Source organism: Cetorhinus maximus, chromosome 7 (genome assembly GCF_964194155.1).
Source record: "Cetorhinus maximus chromosome 7, sCetMax3.hap1.1, whole genome shotgun sequence".
Lineage (NCBI taxonomy): Eukaryota > Metazoa > Chordata > Chondrichthyes > Lamniformes > Cetorhinidae > Cetorhinus > Cetorhinus maximus.
The window spans coordinates 51,055,525-51,068,778 of record NC_135885.1 but is presented as its reverse complement, the minus strand read 5'-3'; positions in this window follow the sequence as shown (position 1 = coordinate 51,068,778).

Genomic DNA, 13,254 nt, shown 5'->3' with positions numbered 1-13,254 from the left:
GGAGTCTACTCATCTGCTAGGACAAAGGGCCCCACAACCTTTCTTTCAATTCTTAATGGTTGGGGCATTTAACAATCTCGTGGGCCCAGACGAGGGATATACACCCTTTGTCAAAGACACTTTGAAGAGGTGGGTATCATGTGACATGGACCTCTCGTTTGTGGAACCAGTAAGATTGCCTTGTGGCACTGCAAAGTCTGCCTGCTGTTTACCATCGTATAAGCAGCCTCATAGAAAAAGATCTCTGCCCACATTAAACACCTGGCCCCATCTACATTGTTACCGCTGGAACTTCTGCACCATCGCCTACAAGACTGATTCATCTCTGCATATCATCTCATCTTGTGAAATCAAATCTACCAGAAAAGTGAATAATACAGCATCGGTTTTCAACCCACCAACCTCTGTGAAGGAATACCTCATTGGACTTTGATTCAGCACTCTGGAACCCACATGACACAATATTTCTCTTCTCTGTTGTCTCTGTACTGTAAATCTTTCTTTTCTCTATTCCTCTTTTACTGTATGAATGCAATGTATAGATGCAGGATTGTTAATTGTGTGATGCACCTTTTTATTTATTTATTTATGGTCAAGAGGGGGTTAATTTAAATAGCACTAATTTCTCCTCTATCCACCCATCCATAAGGTGTTTGATTTGCTCCCCCCATCATAAGCAGTGGCGTATTTCCCAACTACTCAATTTTGGAATGATCCAATTTTCTATTAATAACCCCTCAGCAAACTCGAGATAGGATTAACGCAAAGCGTTAATTTATTTGCACTCTCTTAAAACCTGGGAGGAAGGTTGCACTGTTGCCAAGATGGTGATGTGAATATCAGAGATCGAAGATTACTTCAAGATGGATTACTGATACCCTCATGCAAGCAGCAACGGCTCCAAGGTGCATAGCCACAAAAATAATATGGATAGCCACAATGTTGGTACGTCTATGGTAATCATGGTCAAAAGGGTTCTTCTGAACTAGTGCCAGTATTCTTCAGCAAACCATGATAGAAAATTTAGGATTTGGTGAGAGTATTAGACTGAGTTAGCATCAATTCCTATAGGTCATAAGAGGGACTCTTCTGCGCTCCTGATTTTATTCACACAGGGAATGCATTGTCAAGGTTCCAGATTTACACAAGATTCAGGAAAAACCTACTTACATTATTTTCAATGACTTTTTTTAGAACTTTCAACCCCATTGCTTCACGTGGCTCTCATGAAGAAGTTGGAAGTTATGCGGCTGAATTCTTGAATTTATTCAGGATGCGTACTCCGATGAAGGTCTTATGGCACAGTCAGTAATTTCTCTGCCTCTGAGCCAGAGGTTCCAGGTTCAAGTCCCACTCCAGGGCTTGATGGCCAAGGAAGGTGTGTTCATAATGTGGCCAAATATCAATCTACAAATCCTTTCAACATACACCAATGGCAGGTGGTGAGAGTGGTAGAAATTCCTGGTCAGTCATGGTGATGGAAAGCAAATTGGGGCCTCTACCATCACTAATCATAGTTCTGGATTACAACATGTGTGTAAAGGTGCATCTTGTCACAGCAACTTGAACTCCTTGGGGGCAGTTGGCTGACACAGATCAGAATGGTGCCAACAGCACAAGATTTGATTTCTGTGCCAGCTGGGATGCCACCCTATCCATGCTGGAGATTACATCATGGGTTGGACCTGCTTTTGGGCAGAGAACTGAAGAAGAAGTGTACTCCAAGCTCAAGATCATAAAAGGGTGGATGGGAGATTACTAAACAGTAATGAGGCAAGGAATGCACTGAATCCATGTTGTCAAATATCCTTTTCAATGAACAATTGAACATAGTAGCAAACCCCCTTGGAGTGTTAGATGAGGAGCGAGCTAGCTAGCTGAGTTGAGTTGTAAAGGAAAAGCTGGCACACAGGAAAGTAAGACAACAGTGGGCTGTTTTTAGGAAAGAGATTGTAAATGTCTGAGGAGGAGGGCATTGTCAATTTGTAGATGAGATCAAAAAAATGGTGGAAATATTTTATAAATACTTTGCACTAGTTTTTACACAGGATAAGGAAATCAAGGAAGGAAATAAATCCTGAAGTGTTTGAGAGTCATGAACTAGAATTAAGTTCCAGGATCTAACAAGGTACATCTTAGGATCCTCAGGGCATGAGGGAGAAAATTGCTGAGGTCCTAGAGATTATATTTCAGGACAGTACTGAATGCGCTGGAGGACTAGATATTAATGAGATGCGGGATGGTCCAAAAAAGGTGGGAAATGGAATTCAATGTTACTAAATGTGAGATGATTCATTTCAGTAAAAAGGTAGCCATTGCAATTAAGACCTGAATGGAAATAGGTTAAGAGTTGTGAAACAGCAGAGGGATTTGGGAGTATAGTTTCATAGGATATTAAAAGCTGCATCTCAGGCTGCAAAAAACTAATGAAATTCTGTATTTTATTACAAGAATTAGAGAATATAAAAGCCAAGAGGCAATGATGAGCCTATTTTGATAAGATCTCATTTAGCCTACTGTGTTAAGCATGGGCTCTACAGGAAAGATTTGGAGGCCTTAAAGTGGATACTACAGAAATTCACCAGGATACTGCCTGGTATGAGGAAATAAAAATACAAAGAATAATGTATGCATTAGAATAATACAAATTATGGAGCTAAAAGATAGAAATGTTTCAAATTCTGAAAGGTTGGGACTGGACAATTGGGTCAAAGACCTGGAAGAGCATAGTGGGTGTGTCTACACCATGTGGATCACAGCAGTTCAAGGAAGTGGCTTATTATCATCTTCTCAATGGAAATTAGGAATGAGCAACAAACATTGGCTTTGCCAGTGACACTAATACCCCATGATTGAATAAAAATAATTGATTGTTTCCAGCAGTTAGTGAGTAGTCTCAAAATTTAATGCAAAATTTAAGAAGGAAAGAACTTGCACTTGTAGAGTGTCTTTCATGATCTCTTTAAGCTGCCCACGTGACTCCATGGCTGAAACCTTGGTGTCACCAAGACTGAAAACAATTGCATCTCTGCAAAGTATTTCAAAGATCTGTGTGCACCACCTCCAATTAACTGCAGAGACAGTGAAGCATAAATTCAATAGCATTGTGATAACCAATTTAGCAAGGCAGAAGCCCGCATCCGATCTGAATTCAGCCTCCTATTAAATTGGTTCAGGCCTTTTTTCAGGCAGCTTTGTAGGCATGGGATTCGTTAAAACGTTTTAACATTGAAATGAGGCTCCTGCAACCATTTCCAAACTGGACTCATAAATTCAACTCCAGCTAATATTTCCGGGTCTTGAGTGACCTGACGTGATGTCCTGAGAGAGACTTGGTGGAGGCTGCTTAAAGAGAAAGGGCTGCAGAAGTTTAAAAAATGTCATTTCTTTGTAGATTTTTGAAGGAGTTGGAATGCTCCTCCTAGTTTCACCAAACAACTGCTGGTGCATTGGTAGCCCACACATCCACCTCCTTCTCCCAAAAACCAACCCCCACAACAACCCCGACCTTGGCACTGGCTGAAATTGGCTAGGCATCAACTAGCAAACTGTGTCGGGGCATATTTTTGCAGATGATATGTTGTTTGGCGTATGCCTAGGGTCAATAGCACTGTATTTACTATCTCAAACAATGAACTAATAAAAGGGACGTGATGGTGCTTTCCTTCCTATGCAATATTATGGCACAGCTTCAGAGGTGATTTCAAAGTTATTAGTGGCCATTTTCCTCCGCTGTAGCATCAATAGTTTAGACGCTAAAGAGTTTTGAGATGGCCAAGTGGGAGCTTGAGTTGCAACGCCTGCTTTGTATGCCTTTAGCACAAGGTGCCATCTTGGTAAAGGAATTTAAGCATGCTAGGAACAGCCACCCTGTGGATGATCAATCTCTGATAACCAATTAAATTGGTTCCTAGCACTTACTTAGGAGGCTGCACACCAATTGTTGGCTTGCACTGCGATTACTGACCTCTCATGGCAGCAACCAAATAAGCAGAGTAAATAAGTCATTGGTGAAGTGTTACTTAAAGTCATGCCCAGCTTTCACTGTTCACTTGCTGATTGTGATTGACTGACTGCACTGTGTTTGGAGAAGGCTTCTGATACATACTGGGAGATTTTCTGAGACACTTTGCCAAGATTTCTCCAATGCTTCATCAACATTTATTCTGGAATTTCTCTTGAGGACTACACCTAAAGAGAGTGAATGATGTAGTCTTCTACTTATTGAAGGCATTAAAGGAATCACCAGGAGAAAGGGAGTGCATGGTCACAGGCATCTTGCTCGTAGTACCCTTTGGTATGGAGGAGAAATTGGAAAAGAAGAGGCCTGACAGAGCAGAAAAAGCTGCTGGAGGAGAGAGGGAGGGGAGGGACAAGACGGACAGGAGGACGAGGAGAGCTCCAGATTCATGGTGAATTGCTGAATGCTCCACAATGACAATCATGATAGACCCAATATTATTACCAGAAATTGTGGAGAGGATCAAGATAGGAACCATTAAAGGAGAAGGAAGAGAGGAGGAGAAGAAGACAAAGAGGAATGGGAGAGCACCAGAGGGATTCAGGTAGATGGCCCATACCTGGTAGCTTTGCTGCCATCTAATTGAAGACAGCTTTCAAAAGATGTCTTCCACCTCAGACTTCACAGCACAGTTGCCAGATCCCTTATCTTCCATGAATGAGGATCCATCTAAAATCCATCATCTGCACTAAATCCTTTCAACCCTTTCTTCATGAAAAGCATAGTAAAAAAGGCAACCAATTCCACAGCTACCCAATTACCATCATCACTCAATGAAATTGTCATAATCAACAACACTTTCAGATATTAAACTATTCAGCCTGGTGTTTACACTTAATGGCTATCCGATAGTATAAGTACTCCTGTCTACACTGGTGCTTCTATGAAGTGCAACTCGAGTGGCAGAAAGACTCGAAGTGGATGGCTGCTGAGAATCTGAAGAGGGTAGTTCAGATGTCCTCCTGCAATGCCCTTGTATGGCTGTGGGCTGTGATGGCTCTGCCTCTAGCATCTCCGCAAGGAGTTGAGCAGTCTGGGCTGCCTGACCAACAGGCAACTACAAGGGCAAAGGTTGATTGATGAGGGAGGGAGCAGGAATGCTGGCATCTGGTGAGAGGTCAGTAAATTCCTGCTTCATGATTCCCATGCCATTACACAAGAGCATCCATAGAGTCAGCTATCTGGAGTTCAGATCTCTGGAAACTGAGGCTCTCTGCAATCCCCTTTTAACCAAAGGAGCTCAGAGTCCCTACAGCAGCTGCCTTAGCTTCCATGGCAAAACTTTGTTGTTCATGTGGTTTTCATTCCTTTGGGCACTGGATGGAATTCATCAACCTCTCCACACTGGAGAGTATAGGGTCCAAGCTCTGCTCAAGCCATGGGTTAAACTGGAGGCAGACACTTCCATCCCCCTATTTACAACCCATAAGCTTTCAGACAGACTGATCCTTACATCAAGAATTTGGTTTGCCAAATCCATCAGCTTTCTTCTGAACCTTGGTCCTGTGAGGTCTTCATTTGACTCCTCTATAGTGGAATTATCGTGTAACATTGCTACCTGATGAGCTGGCATCTGTGGTGTCCCTTCCACCCAGTTTGGCTGGTGCCCACTGGTGTCTGGTGTGTGCTACTGTTAAACATGGACAAAAGAGATGAACTCCAGAGGTGAGGTGAGAGTGACTGCCCTTGACATCAAGGCAGCATTAGACCGAATGTGACATCAAGGAGCCCTAGCAAAACTGGAGTCAATGGGAATCAGGGGAAATCTCTCAGCTGGCTGGAGTCATACCTAGCACAAAGGAATATGGTGGTGGTTGTTGGAAGTCAGTCATCTCAGCTCCAGGACATCACTGCAGGAGTTCCTCAGGGTAGTGTTCTAGGCAACAACTATCTTCAACTGCTTCATCAATGACCTTCCTTCCATCATAGGTCAGAAGTGGGGATGTTCATTGATGATTGCACAATGTTCAGCACCATTCGTGACCCCTCAGATACTGAAGCAGTCCATGTCCAAATGCAGCAAGACCTGGACAATATCCAGGTTTGGGCTTACAAGTGGTAAATAACATTCATGCCACAAAAGTGCCAGACAATGACCATTTCCAAGAACGGAGAACCTAACCATTGCCCCTTGACATTCAATGGCATTACCATCGCTGAATCCCACACTATCAACATCCTGGGGGTTACCATTGACCAGAAACTGAACTGGACTAGCCATATAAATACAGTGGCTATAAGAGCAGGTCAGAGGCTAGGAATCATGCAACAATTAACTCACCTCCTGACTCCTCAAAGCATGTCCACCATCCACAAGGCACAAGTCAGGAGTGTGATGGAATACTCTCCACTTGCCTGGATGAGTGCAGCTCCAATAACACTCAAGAAGCTTGACACCATCCAGGACAAAGTAGCTCACTTTATTGGCACCACATCCACAAACATTCACTCCCTCCAGCACCGACGGACAGCAGCAGCAGTGTGTACCATCTACAAGATGCACTTCAGAAACTCACCAAGGCCCCTTAGGCAGCATCTTCCAAACCCATGACCACCCCCATCTAGAAGAACAAGGGCAGCAGACACATGGAAACACCATCACCTGGAAACTCCCCTCCAAGCCACTGACGTCCTGACTTGGAAATATATCACCATTCCTTCACTGTCGCTGAGTCAAAATCCTGGAATTCCCTCCCTAACAGCACTGTGGGTGTACCTATGCCACATGGACTGCAGGGGCTGAAGAAGGCAGTTCACCACCACCTTCTCAAGGGCAATTAGGTATGGGCAATAAATGCTGCCCTAGCCAATGATGCCTACATCCCATAAATGAATAAAACAAAATTGTGAGGATCCATTTCACATGGAGCTGGTCTCTGAATTGGTCCCTGAGACAGTGGTAGCCAGTTATGCAGTGCCATCTCCCTCAGCCTCCTCTTTCTTCTCTCCTCTTCCTCCAAGGGGAGGCATGGGGCAAGATGGTTCCTCTTCCTATTCCAGTAGCTCTAGTGCAGAGGAGGGGGTGGACTATGAGGTGGATCTTGCTCCTGAGAGCCTGCCATGAAAAAGCTGGAAGGCTTAAAGCCATATGTGGCCATTATCTGTGCTGAGAACATATGGAGTTTCCAAGCTAGAATGGGTTGGTGAATCAGGAATAGGAAGGAAGTTGGAGCGGCCAAATAACTCTCAGCGATATATCCCCTGCTCTGACCATGGCATCTGCAATTCCCATTCCTCAAGGGGTGAGATCTCATGGAGTCCTGCTTCTACTCCCTCAGGCAGGTACTTCTGGCACCTGTTATGTGCTATTTATCCTGGAAAAGAAATAGTGGTGATTGTGAATAAGTGTATTAGCAGGTGTGTTTATGTGTGTGATGCTTCACATGGTTGAACATTGGTGAGATGTACGTGAGGTGTAAGTAGTGCCTCTGAAGGGTGCAATATTGTGGGTTTTGTGAATGCCTCTGTATAGTCAATGATGAATTAGGAGTATTGTGGTGCAGCTATTGAGAAATTGGAAACTTGCTGAGTGATTGTTAGATGGGATCATACCTTGGTCACACATATCAAGTTGTTAATTTTTTTCTGACACTGCAGATATGCCCTGGGGGCAGGACTCTTGGCTGTAACCTCCTCAGCAATCTCCTGCAACATCTTTTTTTAATTCTTTCACAGGACCTGGGCATCACTGGCTAAGCCAGCATTTTTGCACATCCCTAATTGTCCTTGAGAAGGTGCTGGTGAATTGCCATCTTGAACCGCTGCAGTCCATGTGGCATAGGTACACCCACTGTGCTGTTAGGGAGTTCCAGGATTTTGACTCAGCAACAGCGAAATAGTTCCAAGTCAGTATGGTGAGTGCCCTGGAGGGGAACTTGGAGGTGGTGGTGTTTCCATGCATCTGCTGCCCTTATTCTTCTCGGTGGTGGAGGTCATGCGCTGTTAAAGAAGCCTTGGTGAGTTGCTGGAGTGCATCTTGTGGATGGTACACACTGCTGCTACTGTGCGTCAGTGATGGAGAGAGTGAATGCTTAACATGATGGATGGGGTGAAAATCTAGCAGGCCGCTTAGTCCTGGATGATGTTGAGCTTATTGTGTGTTGTTGGAGCTGCACTCACCCAGGCAAGTGGACAGTATTCCATCACACTCTTGACTTGTATTTAGTAGGTGATGGACAGGTTTTGGGGAGTCAGGAGGTGAGTGACTTTCCACAGAATTCACAGCCTCTGCCATGTTCTTGTAGCCACTGTATTTACATGGCTAGTCCAGTTCAGTATCTGTTCAATGGTAACCCCCAGGATGCTGATAGTGGTGGATTCAGCAACGGTAATGCCAGTGAATGTCAAGGGGTAATGGTTAGATTCTCTCTTGTTGCAGATGGTCATTGTCTGGCACTTGTGTGGCATGAATGTCACTTGCCGCTTATCAGACCAAGCCTGAACATTGTTCAAGTTTGGCTGCATATGGACACAGACTGCTTTAGTATCTGAGGAGTCGCGAATGGCACTGAACATTGTGCAATCATCCGCGAACGTCCCCCCTTCTGACCTTAAGATGTTGGAGCTGAAGCTGGTTGGGCCTAGGACACTACCCTGAGGAACTCCTGCAGCGATATCCTGGGGCTGAGATGATTGGTCTTCAAAAGTCACAACGAATTTCCTTTGTGCTAAGTATGGCTCCAACCAGTGGGGAGTTGTCCCCTGATTCCCATTAACCTTTAACTTTATTACAGTTCCTTGATGCCATTTGATAAGGGAGCTTAAGGTGAAGGAACCCTTAGGAGGAAGTGACCATAATATGATAGAATTTACTCTGCAATTTGAGAGGAAAAAGCTGGAATCAGATGTAACGGTATTACAGTTGAATAAAGGCAACTACAGAGGCATGAGGGAGGAGCTGGCCAGAATTGACTGGGAGATGACCCTAGCAGGAAAGACAGTGGAACAGCAATGGCAGGAGTTTCTGGGAGTAATTTGGGAGACACAGCAAAAATTCATCCCTAGGAAGAAGAAGCATACTAAAGGGAGGACGAGGCAACCATGGCTGACAAGGGAAGTCAGGGACAGCATAAAAGCTAAAGAGAAAGCATACAATGTGGCGAAGAGCAGTGAGAAACCAGGGGATTGGGAAGCCTACAAAGACCAACAGAGGACAAGTAAAAAAGAAATAAGGAGGGAGAAGATTAAATATGAGGGTAAACTAGCCAGTAATATAAAAGAAGGTTGCAAGAGTTTTTTTAGATATATAAAGGGTAAGAGAGAGGCAAAAATGGACATTGGGCTGCTGGAAAATGACGCTGGAGAAGTAGTAGTGGGGAACAAAGAAATGGCGGAGGAACTGAATAGGTACTTTGCGTCAGTCTTCATGGTGGAAGACACGAGTAACGTCCCCAAAGTTCAAGAGAGTCAGGGGTCAGAGGTGAGTATGGTGGCCATTACCAAGGAGAAGGTGCTAGGAAAACTGAAAGGTCTGAAGGTGGATAAATCACCTGGGCCAGATGGATTACACCCCAGAGTTCTGAAGGAGATAGCTGAAGAGATAGTGGAGGCATTAGTGGTGATCTTTCAGGAATCACTGGAGTCAGGGAGGGTCCCAGAGGACTGGAAAATCGCTAATGTAACCCCCCTGTTTAAGAAGGGAGTGAGGCAAAAGACGGGAAATTACAGGCCAATTAGCCTGACCTCAGTCGTTGGTAAGATTTTAGAGTCCATTATTAAGGATGAGATTTCAGAATACTTGGAAGTGCATGATAAAATAGGGCAAAGTCAGCATGGTTTCATCAAGGGGAGGTCATGCCTGACAAATCTGTTAGAATTCTTTGAGGAGGTAATGAGTAGGTTAGACAAAGGAGAGCCAATGGATGTTATCTACTTGGACTTCCAGAAGGCCTTTGACAAGGTGCCGCACAGGATAAGATCCCATGGTGTTAGAGGCAAGGTACTAGCATGGATAGAAGATTGGCTGTCTGGCAGGAGGTAGAGAGTGGGGATAAGGGAGTCCTTCTCAATGGCGGCAGGTGACTAGTGGAGTTCCGCAGGTGTCAGTGTTGGGACCACAACTTTTCACTTTATACGTTAATGATCTAGATGAAGGAACTGAGGGCATCCTGGCTAAGTTTGCAGATGATACAAAGATAGGTGGAGGGACAGGTAGTATTGAGGAGGCGGGGAGGCTGCAGAAGGATTTGGACAGGTTAGGAGAATGGGCAAAGAAGTGGCAGATAGAATACAACATGGGGAAGTGTGAGGTCATGCACTTTGGTAAGAAGAATAGAGGCATAGACTATTTTCTAAATGGGGAGAGAATTCAGAAATCTGGAGTGCAAAGGGACTTGGGAGTCCTGGTCCAGGATTCCCTTAAGGTTAATTTGCAGGTTGAGTCGGTAGTTAGGAAGGCAAATGCAATGTTGGCATTTATTTTGAGAGGACTAGAATATAAAAGCAGGGATGTGCTGCTGAGGCTTTATAAGGCTCTGGTCAGACCACATTTAAAATATTGTGAGCAATTTTGGGCCCCGTATCTCAAGAAGGATGTTCTGGCTCTGGAGAGGGTCCAGAGGAGGTTCATGAGAACGATCCCAGGAATTAAAGGCTTAACATATGAGGAACGTTTGAGGACTCTGGGTCTATACTCGATGGAGTTTAAAAGGATGAGGGGGGATCTGATTGAAACTTACAGAATACTGAAAGGCCCGGATAGAGTGGACGTGGGGAAGATGTTTCCATTAGTAGGAGAGACTAGGACCCGAGGGCACAGCCTCAGAGTAAAGGGAAGACCTTTTAGAACAGAGATGAGGAGAAACTTCTTTAGCCAGAGAGTGGTGAATCTATGGAATTCATTGCCACAGAAGGCTGTAGAGGCCAGGTCATTGAGTGTATTTAAGACCGAGATAGATAGGTTCTTGATTGGTAAGGGGATCAAGGTTACGGGAAGAAGGCGGGAGAATGGAGTTGAGAAACTTATCAGCCATGATTGAATGGCGGAGCAGACTCGATGGGCCGAATGGCCTAATTTCTGCTCCTATGTCTTATGGTCTTATGGTCTTATTTTCAATCAAATGCTGCCTGGATGTCACTCTCACCTCATTTCTGGAATTCAGTTCTTTTGTCCATGCTTGGACAAAACTATAGTGAGTTCTGGAGTCGAGTGGCTCTGGTAGAACCCAAACTGAGCATTGTTAAACAGGTTACTGCTGAGTAAGTGCCACTGATTGCATTGTGGATGAAACCTCTCCATTACTTTGCTGATGTTTGAGAGTAGGTTGATAGGGTGTAATTGACTAGATTGGATTTTTTTTTTGTACAGATCATAATGGGCAATTTTTCACTTTGTTGGGTAGATGTCAATGTTGGGTAGCTATACTGGGACAGCTTGGTTTGAGGCTCAGCTCATTCTGGAGCGCAATTCTTTAGCACTGCAGTTGGCATGTTATCGGGACCCATGGTCTTCGTTGTATCTAGTGCACTCAGCTCACTTTTTGATACCTCGTGAAATGAATTAAATTAATTGAAGACTGGCATTGTGAGACTGGGAGACCTCATGAGGAGGCTGAGATGGATCATCTACTCAACAATTATGGTTGCAAGTTCAGCCTTGTCTCTTGCAATGATATGCTGGTCTCCACCATCATTGACAGAATTATTGAAGATGGAAATGTTTGTGCAGCCTCCTCGTCCAGTTAGTTGTTAAATTGCCCATTACCATTCATGACTGAATGTGGCAAGACTAGAGATTTGATCTTTTCCATTGGTTGTGGGAACACTTAGCACTATAGTATGCTGCTTCTGCAGTGTAGCATGCATGTAGTCCTGTGTTGCAGCTTCACCAGGTTGGCACTTCATTTTTGGGTATGCCTAGTGCTGCTCCTGGCATGCCCTCCTGCACTCTTCATTGGACCAGGATTGGTCCCCAGTTTGATAGTAATGGTAGAGTAGGGGATATGCTGGACCATGAGGTTACAGATTGTGGTTAAATAAAATTCTGCTGCTGGTGGCCCACATCACCTCGCAGATGCCCAATTTTGAATTGCGTTGTATGTTCTGAATCTATCCCAATTAGCAAAGTGGTAGTGCCACGCAACAGGTTGGAGAGTGAACTCAGTGTGAAGATGGGAATTCATCTCCACATACCAACAATAGTGTCTTGGACAGATGTATCTGTGACAGGGTAAATTGGTGAGGACAAGGTCAGATAGGATTTGCCCTCGTGTTAGCTTTCTCATCACCTACCTCAGGTCCAGTATGGCAGCTATGCTTTATCACACAACTCTTGTTGATGGACATTGAAGTCCCTACACAGAGTATATTCTATATCCTTGCTATCCTCAGTGCTTCTTCCAAGTGGTACTCAACACACAGGAGTACTGATGCATCAGCTGAGGGAGGACAGTAGCTGATAATCAGAAGGGGTTTCCTTGTCCATGTTTCACCTGATGCCATGAGACTTCATGGGGTTCAGAGTCAATGTTGAGAACTCCTAGGGCAACTCTCTCCTAACTGTATACCACTGTGCCCCAGCCTCTGTTGTGGCAGGATTTACCCAGGGATGATGATGCGGAGTCTACGATTTTAGCTGAAAGCTGAAAGGTATGATTCAGTAAATATTATTTTGTCAGGCTGTTGCTTGGCTAATCTGTGAGATAGCTCTTCCAATTTTGGCACAAGCCACGAGATGTTACTGAGGGGGATTTTGCAGGGTCTGCTGGACTGGTGTGCCTTCTGGTGTCTGGTGCCTGGTGCCAGAGTTGATGTTGGATTTATTTCCTTAGACTTTTCTATGGCAGTTTGCTACAACTGAATGGCTTGTCAGGCCATTCTAGAGAGCAGTTTTGATTCAACCACATTGCTATGGGTCTGGAGCCACAGGTAGGCTAGGGCAGCAAATGATGGCAGATTTCTTCCCAAATCTGGAATAGTTCACCAGATGGGTTTTTGTGACAATCTGGTAGCTCTGGTCACTGTATTTATTTTATTCCAGAAGTATTTGATTAACTGAATTTAAATTCTCTATTGAGAACACCAAAGGGGCTGACATGATACAAGCTGTCTTGGATAAGTCCTCAGAGCAAACTCTGAGGCTTGGGACAGCAGTTTCTTGAAGGCATTATCTATAGGCTGGGTAATTGATTAAATGCTCATATATCCATGGATACGTGTTGACCTTGATTGAGTTACAGAAAAGCAAGCAGTTGTTACTGAAACTCTGCACCTCCATCTTGTGGAACTATAGTTAT